At 43.4% G+C, this 13,950-nt stretch overlaps 1 protein-coding gene across 1 annotated transcript in view; it reads right to left on the bottom strand.

Moving 5' to 3' along the window:
• Nucleotides 1-2,985, bottom strand: part of LOC115122865 (janus kinase and microtubule-interacting protein 1-like) — a 51,479-nt gene extending 48,494 nt beyond the window's left edge. Inside the window, exon 1 of the mRNA XM_065018539.1 lies at nt 2,600-2,985. The gene's annotated coding sequence lies outside the window, so the exon portion shown is untranslated. The remainder of the gene's footprint in view (nt 1-2,599) is intronic.
• Between the last annotated feature and the right edge of the window lie 10,965 nt (nt 2,986-13,950).

Below are 13,950 nucleotides of genomic sequence, written 5' to 3'. Positions count from 1 at the left end.
CATGTGTATGTGACCATTAACATCTGCTAACCATGTGTATGTGACCATTAACATCTGCTAACCATGTGTATGTGACCATTAACATCTGCTAACCATGTGTATGTGACCATTAACGTCTGCTAACCATGTGTATGTGACCATTAACATCTGCTAACCATGTGTATGTGACCAATCAAATTTGATTTGAAGTAGAGCGAGTCAATATGTATTTTCCTCTTGCATGAACAAACACACAAATCAGAACCATGGGAGCCACATTATATTTAGTTTACGTTGATTGGACTAAATTCTTTCTGCTATCTTTTAGTTGTGACTGTATTAGACTAAGCAGAAGTGAGGCTGGAATAGTGGAGGCTGCTCCTGTTCTTTGCAACTTGCAGTAATTCTCCATGGTTCTAAATCAATAGTTATTTAGTAGTCTGAAAATGTCAGAAACATGAACTTTCTTTACCATGCTGCAGGTCATGTAACTGTTTGTTACATGCAATATGTGTTGTGGACTTCACCAGACAGGTTGCTCTCCCGTTTTGTAATGAAACAAAGGTGTGGTGAATTTATTCTGCCACTGTATTCATTTTGACTCGGCTTTAGCCTTTAGGCATATATCACGGTCGCAAGGCATATGAATCAGTTATAGAGCAAACAACGCAATTATCGCACCTCATATTGTTGTAATGTGTCTTTTTCTCTGGCTTGGCTTCCCCAGTGATTTTACTGGAATGGCTGTGCATCCAGCTGCTTTGTGCAATATACACTACTGTAGTGTAGGTACTGTAGTGTAGGTACTGTAGTGTAGGTACTGTAGTGTAGGTACATTACTGTAGTGTAGGTACTGTAGTGTAGGTACATTACTGTAGTGTAGGTACTGTAGTGTAGGTACATTACTGTAGTGTAGGTACATTACTGTAGTGTAGGTACTGTAGTGTAGGTACATTACTGTAGTGTAAGTACTGTAGTGTAGGTACATTACTGTAGTGTAAGTACTGTAGTGTAGGTACTGTAGTGTAGGTACTGTAGTGTAGGTACATTACTGTAGTGTAGGTACTGTAGTGTAGGTACTGTAGTGTAGATACAGTAGTGTAGGTACTGTAGTGTAGGTACAGTAGTGTATATTGCACAAAGCAGCTGTAGCTACTGTACTGTAGTGTAGGTACTGTAGTGTATTGTAGGTACTGTAGTGTAGGTACTGTAGTGTAGTGTAGGTACAGTAGTGTAGTGTAGGTACAGTAGTGTAGTGTAGGTACAGTACTGTAGTGAAGGTACAGTAGTGTAGGTACAGTAGTGTAGTGAAGGTACAGTAGTGTAGGTACTGTAGTGTAGGTACAGTAGTGTAGTGTAGGTACTGTAGTGTAGGTAATGTAGTGTAGGTACTGTAGTGTAGGTACTGTAGTGTAGGTACTGTAGTGTAGTGTAGGTACAGTAGTGTAAAAACAGTAGTGTAGGTACAGTAGTGTAGTGTAGGTACTGTAGTGTAGTGTAGGTACAGTAGTGTAGTGTAGGTACAGTACTGTAGGTACAGTACTGTAGTGTAGGTACAGTAGTGTAGGTACAGTAGTGTAGGTACAGTAGTTTAGGTACAGTAGTGTAGGTAGAGTAGTGTAGTGTAGGCTAGTCTCACTCTCGACAAACACCAAACCTGTTCGAGAGCGTGGTGGAGGGGTGCAGGCTACTGTCAGGGACCCGGCAGAGACGTTATTTTCTTTCGCCAACTCTAATGAGCTGTCAAATCATCCCGAATGCCTGGGAGATTTGTAAGCCGCTGGTCTGACAGGCTGGCATGTGTGTCCAACCACACCCTCGGCTGTGTGGAGCTCTGTACAAACCCACCATCAGGCCGGTGTCCACATCAGTCAGTAGTAGGCTGTCATTCTGATAAAAACACAATGTTCCACCATTGGCCATGGGTGGGTGCCATGATGAAGAGCACAGCCCATGACGTGCAAATAAGCACATGCAAAATACCAGAGTCTCGAGCGTGCTGACCGGCCTGAGGATCACGCCCCACGGGTGCTCGTGTCATTTCCACCTCGTAGCTAACCGACTGTGGCTGGTGATCCATGGGCAACATAACGAACATGTTAAAGCCTAACTAATGATCGGGTGTATTTTGCCTTGCTGCCATATGCCATGCACCAATGTCATATAGGCTACTAGCCATTGTAATACACAACTTTAACACGCCGTTGTTGGCTACAGTCCAGATCCATAAATCACAACTTATTTTTCAACATCTGTAGCTGGAGATGGACATGTCACCAGCACATCAGCTATTAACCGCCACCGCCCGCCACCGACTGCAGACCACAGCATCATGACCGATATGCCTGTCTCTAAAAAGTTGAAGAACAGTATATTATACTATTATGGTCGTGTTGCAACATCCGCAGCCTAGACAGTGATTTACACGGACTCTGTACAGAAGATACAATGTAAACGCATGTATCCATACAGCGAGGCGATGCCAGCGCTACCTCGATATCAGAGGACGTCGCTCTCTGTAGAAGCCAGTCTGCCTGCCTGTCAGAGTTTGCGCAGGTAGCACACATTTATAATCCGGCAGAGCTGTGGGGCTGACCAACTGGCCAACATATACACTTACTTAAATGTCGTCTGTCATCAAGTGGGAGGTAGACTTGTCTGTTTGGGGCTCCGACAGAGATGTCAAACGTTTCTGGTCGACTGGTTCTCATCCACTACGGCAGCGGTGCCTCGGCATCCGTCCGAGAGAGAGAGCGCACACCTCACCTCGATTTGAGAGATGCTGTGCAGCTGGGCGTTCTCTTTTTTCCGCAGTCGGGCAGGTAAATTACAAACTTATCCTCTCAAATAGCCTGCTATTAATTAAACCCCCTTTAACTAGCAACTGAGGGTAACGTTGAGCAAAATGTAGGCTAAATTCCACTAAAACGTTAACGTGGTGGCCAGACTGGATTTACTGTTCTGCTGTGGGTTTCTCAAGGCACACCCGGCACGCTGTCACACGCCACGCCTACACATGACGTCGGCTTTCAAAACGTTTCATCCAGCGTCCCAAGGCCACGTTCAGTTGCCAAACGTTTTCGAACGTTGCAGATAGAAATGTCGTGAATAGAGCTAACGCGATTCCTTATATCGGAGAGGCATATTTGTTCTACATAGAACCAACATACGTATATCTGAACGTTCAAAACGTCCTGCTGAACGCTCCCCAGCTATTAAGACTGGATAGTAACCTATGATGTCGGGTTAATGTGTTAGTCAGAACTAGGAAATGTGCGATTTGTTTTATTTATTATTATTATTTATTTTACCTTTTATTTAACTAGGCAAGTCAGTTAAGAACAAATTACTATTTTCAATGACGGCCCCTGGACAGTGGGTTAACTGCCTTGTTCAGGGGCAGAACAACATATTTTTACCTTATCAGCTCGGGGATTCGAGCGCGGATTTCAAAAACGGTAACTATAATCCGTTACATTACCAGCTAAAATATTGTAATCGGATTACAGATACTTTTGAAATACTTCGAGGATTACTTTTAAATTCAGAAAGGATCAGGGGCGAAAATCTGATATCAACTTTGGAGGGGACAATTACATGAAATTTTCTCAAGAGCAATTCCGGAGGGGGACACCAAAAGTAGTGCTGTAACACATAGCCTAAATTGTAATATGTTAAATGTATATTGAGGAACCATAATTACTACTACTGGATAATTGATAGGTACACTAGTTCAATGAAGGGTTGTCCCAACTTGTTAAAATGTTTAAATCATTATAATACTCCTACTAATAATAGTTATAGCAGTGTTCCTTATCAGTCCAGTATGTATGCAGGTATTTAAATGTAAATGTATTTGTATTTACAACCAGCAATACCAAGCAAGGCCAGTAGGTGGACCATCACAAAGTTGGTCTAAGCACTGAACTGACCTTTTTATTTAACTTTTTCTGATTAATTTATATAATCATTAAATATGTGCCGCTGGTTTGAGTCTATTACAACATCTTTACAAGAACAAAACGCTCAGAATAAGTACAGTTCTAAAAGTGAAATAACTACTTCAATGAAAAACCCAAACAAATCAACCAAAATATCCTTCAGAAATACTTAGTTATTGTTCAGTCAGTGTCTCAACTCTTCAAATAACAGCTATGGACAAGTATGTCACACAAAGTATGCAATTTTAAATGAAATAAATAATTAGTAAGTGTACTGTCATGTACTAAAAACTACTAAACAAAATAACATATATCATACTATACAGCAGGGGGTCTCAAACAGGGTAGGTGGACCCCTAGGGGTCCCTGGTGTAATGGCAAGGGGTCCATGAAATAAAAAAGTGTAATGAACGTATTCATCAGCACAAGGATTCCAGTAACTTTACATATAATATTGAGGGGGTGGAGGTCCCTGAGGACCACTCAAAACCTTGCCTCATAATATGCAGGGGTTCCAGTACCTTTACATATATTATAGAGGGGGTGGAGGTCCCTGAGGACCACTCAAAGGACCACTCAAAACCTTGCCTCATCATAATATGCATATAATATAGAGGGGTTCCAGTCAAACCATAATTACATATAATATAGAGGGGTGGAGGTCCCTGAGGACCACTCAAAAACCTTGCCTCATAATATGCAGGGGTTCCAGTACCTTTACATATAATATAGAGGGGTGGAGGTCCCTTCAAAACCTTGCCTCATAATATGCAGGGGTTTGAGGGGGTGGAGGTCCCTGAGGACCACTCAAAACCTTGCCTCATAATATGCAGGGGTTCCAGTAACCTTTACATATAATATAGAGGGGTGCAGGGAGTTCCAGTCCCATATATTATAGAGGGGGTGAGGACCACTCAAAACCTTGCCTCATAATATGCAGGGGTTCCAGTACTCTTTACAATACCTTTACATATTATAGAGGGGTGGAGGTCCCTGAGGACCACTCAAAACCATAATATGCAGGGGTTCCAATACCTTTACATATAATATAAGGGGTGGAGGTCCCTGAGGACCACTCAAAACCTTGCCTCATAATATGCAGGGGTTCCAGTACCTTTACATATAATAAAGGGGTGGAGGTCCCTGAGAACCAAAACCTTGCCTCATAATATGCAGGGGTTCCACTTTACATATATTATAGAGGGGTGGAGGTCCCTGAGGACCACTCAAAACCTTGCCTCATAATAAGGGGTTCCAAACATATGTTATAGAGGGGGTGGAGGTCCCAATGGACCATCAAAACCAACAAATTGCTGGCAGATATTTTCCCTCAAGACTGTCCAGCCTGTCTTTATGTACATTACAGACAAAATTCTGATCAGCACCTCAACTTGGTCAGCCAACCCCCGCACCTCCACTGGAAGCCTCCTGAGGACCTCTGCTGCCTCTCCACTGCTGCTACAGGGGTATTTGTTGCGAAAGAGAGGCAACTGCACTGAAATAAAATCTATGTTCAGCTCAGGGTACTGATCTAGAGACTCATCCAACTCCCCCATGAGAAGCACTCTTTCCAACTCTTACAGAATGTTTAGACTGTCCTGGTCAAATTGAACCTCCACACCATCCAACACTTAAAAACATTCTTCCCTATAGTGATGCACTGCTTTGCCAGCAAATCGTCTTGAGTGTCTTTCAATGGAGTCAATCAATGTTGTTGCTTTCTCATACAGTGCAAGGTAGCTTTCGTAATTTCGTCACTGCTGTTTACCCCAAGCACTGGATAACTGGGGACTGATTGGATTTACCTGGTGTGCTGTTACAGTTACACAGTGGCGGTGGGTTTGGCAGTTTTGAATTTTTCAATGGCTTTTCTCCAGTTCCTAAATCCTGCACTAATGAAGGCAGCATCTGCTCTTTGGCCAAAAGATGGCTGGCTTGAAAACCCTTGGCTACAGTGAAAACACAACACTCCTTTTATTGATAGATTATAATGTAGCCAGGTGAAATCACCAAACCATCTCTCTTGAAACCTCAACACTCTGTTGGCAAGAGTTTACAGTTCTATAAATTGTGGGTGTGGCTGATATGGTTTTGTGCCATCACTGAGGTAACTGGACAATGTTGTGCCACTGCCCCCTATACTGGTGCAGCTGGCAACAAGGTTGACACCTGGTCCTGCCGTGGCTGTGCCACTGTCCCCTATACTGGTGCAGCTGGCAACAAGGTTGACACCTGGTCCTGCCGTGGCTGTGCCACTGTCCCCTATACTGGTGCAGCTGGCAACAAGGGTGACACCTGGTCCTGCCGTGGCTGTGCCACTATCCCTATACTGGTGCTGCTGGCAACAAGGTTGACACCTGGTCCTGCCGTGGCTGTGCCACTGTCCCCTATACTGGTGCTGCTGGCAACAAGGTTGACACCATTTACACAACATATGCTGCAACCTTTTGTCATTTTATGTTTGTATGTATGTTTCATATTGGCTGGCTTCTAACAATAGCTGAATTTGCAGAGCTAGCGAGCACCAATTCCGTTTCTGTGGTGTTTGCTATAGACTTTGCTATTGTCGGGTTACTCCAAGATCAGCACAAGTGCTTCAAAGTCCCATAGCGACAATTTAGTTTTTGCAACGAGACCATTAATTAAAGATATTTAAGACAATGGTAGAAGAGAGTGTAGTTCTGTTCAGTTGGGAGTTCAGTTTATCTCTAACCTGATCACAGGGACTTTGAAGCACTACAGCTGCATGTTGATCTTGGAATAAACTGACGATAGCAAAGATTCCATATTTGACGACGCCACATAAATAGAATAGGTACTAGCTAGCTTAATAGTTCATGTTTGCCCGCTAGCTCTGCAAATTCAGTAAGTGTGTGTAAACCCTGCCAACATTTAAAAAAAAACATTGCTATGGCGCGATTGACTGGAATAACCTCACGTCAGTTATGTGCATTGAGTGCCTTTCAAAAAGTAGATACGAACCCTCTGTTACCTGCCAGATAAGGAACTGGCAGTGGATCAAGCCATTGTGAGGCAAAGGGCGGGGGGCCGCAATCTTTGTAACTTAAAAACACGCTATTAAGTGTCTATAATCAGCACAAGTGCTTACATTGCGCATTATTAATATTATTGAAATTACATAGTTATGTTTACAGTGATATATTGGTGGGGGCAAATCATATTTTTACCAGGATGGGGGGGTCGTGTCCCCCCTGGGATTTCCGCCTATGGAAAGGATGTTTACGGAAAAAATATTTGACACTTCTCTGTTTTCTCAATGACATTAAAATCAGCATTGAAAAAAGGCGCACATGTGTTCCACCTGAGTGAGTCTGACCACAAATCAGAGACTTGTCTCCACAATGTCTGTGCGACAGTCACTCCCTCCTTTGGCATTGGGGGATGTGTGTGGTAGTGTCTGGAACCATTGTATGTCATCTCTGATGTTGCACTTATCCTGGGATAGTGTATGACCTAGAGGCTCACTCCCCTCAGTGAGCTTGTCCAGGAGTGGGGTCAAGAAGGGGTTTTACTTGAGATGGGAGTATCTGGAGTTGACAATTGACTTATGCCATTGGTCGAGTTGGTGTTTTTGTTTTATGAGTACCAGGAACGAGATCGGAACCTTGTTTTAGGGGCCAAACTGAACGATCATTTATAGCAAATGCTATCTTGCTACAGGATACTCCTTTCTCATTTCAAAAGTCTCACCTTGTGACTCGTTCCAAACATCTGTGGTTTATGTAGACTAAGTGGTTGGATCTTTGCTATAAAAGGTCTCAGTAGCCTTTGTGTTGTGGCTCTCAACGGATCATCAGAGAAGGTGATTCGTCGACCAGCCATCACTATTGCTAAGCTCTCACTATTAAAGATTTAGTTTAAGTATAACTCTGACTTGTGTGCTAAGTTTGTCTCTCCTCATTTGATAGTAAAGAAATGAACCACCACACTATTCATCTGAGAGTGGCTACATTTCTCCTGGCCCATCCCTCAGCAACCGTTTTGTTGTTGTTTCATCTGTGGATTGGCCCTTTAAACAGATGTCAAAGTGTCACCAACAAATAGGAAAACAATAGGCCTTATAACAAATGCAGCATATGGCATTAATTTTTCACATGTATATAGCACTTTTCAGTAGGCCTCAAAGCATGCCATTCCATGTGCACAGAATTTATTTTTCAACTCGAATCAAAGAGCACAATCAGCCCTCCATGACAACAAAATCATAAACAACAGAGTAGGGCTGGCTAATAAGTCCTTAGTTTTGGGGTCATGTTCAGGTAAAACAATTTGGCTTATCTTTATTTTCAAGTCCTATTCTTGAAGATCAAGGGGTATAACATTTATTGGAATTTAAATTTATTGGAATTTAACATTTATTGACATTTTGTACAGGTAACTAGTAACTGTAACGGATTACATTTAGAAAGTAATATACCCAGCCCTGATGGTCAGTGCATTTACATAGGTATTCAGACCCTTTGCTATGAGAATCGACATTGAGCTCAGGTGCATCCTGTTTCCATTGATCATTCTTGAGATATTTCAACAACTTGATTGGAGTCCACCTGTGGTAAATGCAAGTGATTTGACTAGATTTGGAAAGGCACACGCCTCTTTATATACGGTCCCACAGTTGACGGTGCATGTCAGAGCAAAAACAAAGCCATGAGATTGAAGGGATTGTCCGCAGAGCTCCGAGACAGGATTGTGTCGAGGCACAGATTTGGGGAAGGGTACCAACCAACATTTTTTTTGCAGCATTGATGGTCCCCAGTGGCCTCCTTCATTCTTAATTGGAAGAAGTTTGGAACCACCAATACTCTTCCTAGAGCTGGCCACCAGGCCAAACTGAGCAATTGGAGTTGGTGGTTGGTGACCAAGAACCCGATGGTCACTCTGACAGAGCTCCAGATTTCCTTTGTGGAAATGGGAGAACCTTCCAGGAGGACAACTATCTCTGCAGCACTCCACCAATTAGGCCTTTATGGTGGAGTGGCCAGACTGAAGCCACTCCTCAGTAAAAGGCACATGACAGCCCATTTGGAGTTTGCCAAAAGGCAACTAAAGGACTCTCAGACCATGATAAACAAGATTCTCTGGTCTGATTAAACCAAGATTTAACTCTTTGGCCTGAATGCCAAGCGTCACGTCTGGAGGAAACATGGCACCATCCCTACGGTGAAGCATGGTGGTGGCAGCATCATGCTGTGGGGATATTCGTAAGTGGCAGGGACTGGGAGACAAGTCAGGATCGAGGGAAAGATGAATGGAGCAAAGTACAGAGAGATCCTTGATGAAAACCTGCTCCAGAGCGCTCAGGACCTCAGACTGGGGCGAAGGTTTACCTTCCAACAGGACAGTAACCCTAAGCACACAGCCAAGACAATGCCGGAGTGACTTCGGGACAAGTCTCTGAATGTCCTTGAGTGGCCGAATCAGAGCCCAGAAATGAACGCGATCAAACATCTCTGGAGAGACCTGAAAATAGCTGTGCAGCGACACTCACCATCCAAGTCTGATAGAGCTTGAGAGGATCTGCAGAGAAGAATGGGAGAAACTCCCCAAATACAATTGTGTCAAGCTTGTAGAGTCATATCCAAGAAGACTCTAGGCTGTAATCTCTGCCAAAGGTGCTTCAACAAAGTACTGAGTTAAGGGTCTGAATACTTATGTAAATGTGATATTTTACTATTTTATTTTTTTGCTTTGTCATTATGGGGTGTTGTGTTTAGATCGATGAAAATAAGGCTGTGACGTAACAAAATGTGTACTTTCCAGATGCCCTGTATATCTAACAGTGAGCGTAAATGAGAGAGTCTGCCTGAAGTCCCACAGTGGTGTGACTGACACAGATTCCCTGGACCTGGATGAATGAATTACACACGCCCAGCTGCCGGGCTCTCTGCCTACTGCTGTGGCCTGTCTGAGTGGCGCGCACACACACACACACACACACACACACACACACAAAGACATTGCTGCACGGTTTAGTGACACCAACACCACCCGATGTCACAGGAAGGCCATAAAGATCATCAAGGACAACAACCACCCGAGCCACTGCCTGTTCACCCCGCTATCATCCAGAAGGCGAGGTCAGTACAGGTGCATCAAAGCAGGGACCGAGAGACTGAAAAACAGCTTCTATCTCAAGGCCATCAGACTGTTAAACAGCCAACACTAACATTAAGTGGCTGCTGCCAACATACTGACTCAACTCCAGCCACTTTAATAATGGAAATTGATTTAAAAAATGTATCACTTGCCACTTTAAACAATGCCACTTAATATAATGTTTACATACCTTACATTACTCATATCATATGTATATGTATATATTGTACTCTATATCATCTACTGAATCTTTATGTAATACATGTATCACTAGCCACTTTAAACTATGCCACTTTGTTTACATACTCATCTCATATGTATATACTGTACTCTATACCATCTACTGCATCTTGCCTATGCCGTACTGTACCATCACTCATTCATATATCTTTATGTACATATTATTTATCCCTTTACACTTGTGTGTATAAGGTAGTAGTTGTGGAATTGTTAGGTTAGATTACTTGTTGGTTATTACTGCATTGTCGGAACTAGAAGCACAAGCATTTCGCTACACTCGCATTAACATCTGCTAACCATGTGTATGTGACAAATAAAATTTGATTTGATATGCAGCCCATCGCTGCCGAGCCAAAGGAGGTTGGTTGGGGTTGGTAGACTAGGACTCATGCTGAGGACAGCACACTAAGGTCGCGTTCCCCTGTTCAGACGTTGCATGCATTAACCAACACGTCATCAAACTGTGCAATCGGGCATCAGATGTAGTGTGATGTTTGAGTGCGGGGTGGGCAGAGAGAGATTGGCTGGTAATGAAGGTGTGCCTTTGTATAATTTCAACCCTAACCCTTTTCATCTTGTGTGTTGTGGAATGGGATGAGCGTGTAGAAACCCCGCTGCTGATCGACACACTGTCGGTTCTATTTCTATGGCTGTGCTAAGAGGAGCTGAGTGTAAAAACACTGCTGCTGATCTACACTGTCAGTTCTATTTCTATGGCTGTGCTAAGAGGAGCTGAGTGTAGAAACCCCGCTGCTGATCTACACACTGTTGGTTCTATTTCTATGGCTGTGCTAAGAGGAGCTGAGTGTAAAAACACTGCTGCTGATCTACACACTTTTGGTTATATTTCTATGTCTGTGCTAAAAGGAGCTGAGTGTAGAAACAAGCCTCTGTCTTAATTCACTTTACATAACCAGCTTAAGATTTCAACATATTCATGAGTGTGTGACGTTATCAGCTTAACATATTCATGAGCATTAATGCTTTAAACTAATTATAAACCAGCTTCTTTAGCGACAGTCCGAAGTGCTCAGATGGGACCTGAGAGAGATTGAGTTACATGGAGATTTAGATAATCAAGTGAAGCTACTGATACCTTCCCACCTCTCATCCACTCTCCATCTCCCTTCCTCCCACACACACATCATCTCTTGGACCCCTATCTCTCCCCCAAGTCAATGTTCACAGTACAGTACAGGCTCTGAAATATCACCTCCTTTCCAAATGTTAAACCAAGTTCCACCCTGTCGCAGCCTGCCAGTATTGATGTAATGCTTCATATGTACAGTTGAAGTCGGAAGTTTACATACAGTGGGGCAAAAAAGTATTTAGTCAGCCACCAATTGTGCAAGTTCTTCCACTTAAAAATATGAGAGAGGCCTGTAATTTTCATCATAGGTACACTTCAACTATGACAGACAAAATGAGAAAAAAAATCCAGAAAATCACATTGTAGGAATTTTAATGAATTAATTAGCAAATTATGGTGGAAAATAATTATTTGGTCACCTACAAACAAACAAGATTTCTGGCTCTCACATACCTGTAACTTCTTCTTTAAGAGGCTCCTCTGTCCTCCACTCGTTACCTGTATTAATGGCACCTGTTTGAACTTGTTATCAGTATAAAAGACACCTGTCCACAACCTCAAACAGTCACACTCCAAACTGCAATCTGGCAGGGAGCTACATCACACATGAGCACACTGGCTGAGCTGGGCTTCCTGTTACAATGTAAAGCTCTTTGAGCTCTTGGAAAAACACCATGTAAATCCTATCTATTATCATTATCACAGCAGCATCTCAGTCACAAGTTACCACTCCTGTCAAAATGGCGCTGTGGACTCAGGCTTGGTTCCATTCTGAAAACTGCTCACTTCCCTACAAAGTAGTGGATACTAGGGCCACATTCATTATGTTGCTGACACATACAGATGTTAATCTACTCAGTCACTGTCCGTTCTCACACGACCCCTGGCTGGTTGCTATGGTTACCTGAGGTTCCCTTCTTCCTGTGCGGCTCTGCTCATCAATTCGTCAGGGCAGCGATGGGCAGAGCCTGTTTCTGCAGAAGCCTGTTACCTAGAGACAGGGCTGCGTCAGTTCTGTAAATACTGTAACTCTTTCTATTGAATACAAATCGTATTTCTGTTACCATAGTCGACATCTCTCTTTTTCTTAATCGCCATTCCTTCCTGATCCCTGATTTGAATGAACTGTATAATAGCTGACATCAAAACAGCGAATACCTAACATGAGGCTGGACCCTGTCCTATCGCTTTAAACCAGTCACCACCTGACGGGGACAAGGAAAGGATGATAGAGCTGATAGGAGGGTCAGAGAGTCTATTGTCTGGAACAAAACACTACTGTGATCTCGACCATGAACCACTAAGTAACTGATGCTAGCTCCAGCCCCGCTGTTCTCCATCTGTAACCCTCCCTGTCCTGGCTGGGCGAAGAGCTAACACCCTGATGGAGATTAGCACAATGAAAGGGATTGGCCTCATAACAAGCAAATTATTCCAAACCTCCGGCTTGAGTTTATTACCCAATCCATGGGAACATGTGTTTGTGTGTGTGTGTGTGTGTGTGTGTGTGTGTGTGTGTGTGTGTGTGTGTGTGTGTGTGTGTGTGTGTGTGTACTTATATTACTATCCTCGTGGGTACCGGAAATCCCCACAAGGATAGTTAAACAAGGAACATTCTCCCACGTGGGGACATTTCCCAAGTCCCCAAGAGGACAAAGGCTATTTTAGGGTAAGGGTTAGAATTAGGGTTAGGGTTATGAGTTAATGTTAGGGTTAATGTTAGGTTTGAGGGTTAAGGAAAATCTGATTTTGAATGGAAAAAAATGTGTAGGCCCCACAAAGCACAGTAAGACCAAACATGTGTGGGTGTGTGTGTGCATTCAGAAACACAAGAGCAAAGGTACTACACAGAAAGTGTGAATGGAAAGTGCCCGAGCAGTAAACACCCACATCCCCTCCAACTGGATGCAGTAATCTACTAATCAGGTTTAATTTATAGAACTGCTGCCCTCTTTCCTGTCTCGCTCTCTCCCACTCTTTCGGTCTCTCTCTTTTTATTTCCCTCCATCTCTCATGTCCCTCTCTTTCTCTCTGTCACCTCTGTCTGGGTGGAACAGCAGTGGTTGCAGAGTGAGGGTGTGGAGCTGACAGGCCAGCACACTGTTTGTGTCAAAGTTGTAAATGTGGTCAGTGCTGGTCAGTAGCTCTTACGCTTCATGTGTCTGAGCAGCAGCTCCTGCAGCACACTGAAGTCCAGCGAGGACAGACCCCACGTACGAGCCAACTCTGCCTCATCTTCATCATCCTCCTCCTCTTCCTCCTCCACAGGGCCTCTCTCCATCTCTGGAGCCTGCTGTTGGCTGCCTGTGGCCTTCTCAAACTCCTCTGAGCAGAAACACACACAATGTCAAAACCATACTCTCCAAAAATCCTACAGTATAGACTATGGCTTTGAATGTATTTGTGTCTCTGTTCATTGGAGTAACTATGCTGAACAGCACTTTAAAAAGAGAACCTGACTGACTAAGTCCTATACACCCATCTAATGGTGAAATACTGCTATTGCATCAGTTTCCAAATATGATAAAGGCTTGCACATAGAACATAATCTGATATGCACCTCACTCGCACGTACGCACACAC

The sequence above is a fragment of the Oncorhynchus nerka genome, linkage group LG5 (genome assembly GCF_034236695.1).
Source record: "Oncorhynchus nerka isolate Pitt River linkage group LG5, Oner_Uvic_2.0, whole genome shotgun sequence".
Lineage (NCBI taxonomy): Eukaryota > Metazoa > Chordata > Actinopteri > Salmoniformes > Salmonidae > Oncorhynchus > Oncorhynchus nerka.
Note: the sequence above shows the minus strand (reverse complement) of the source record. Positions and strands in the feature narration are given on the sequence as shown.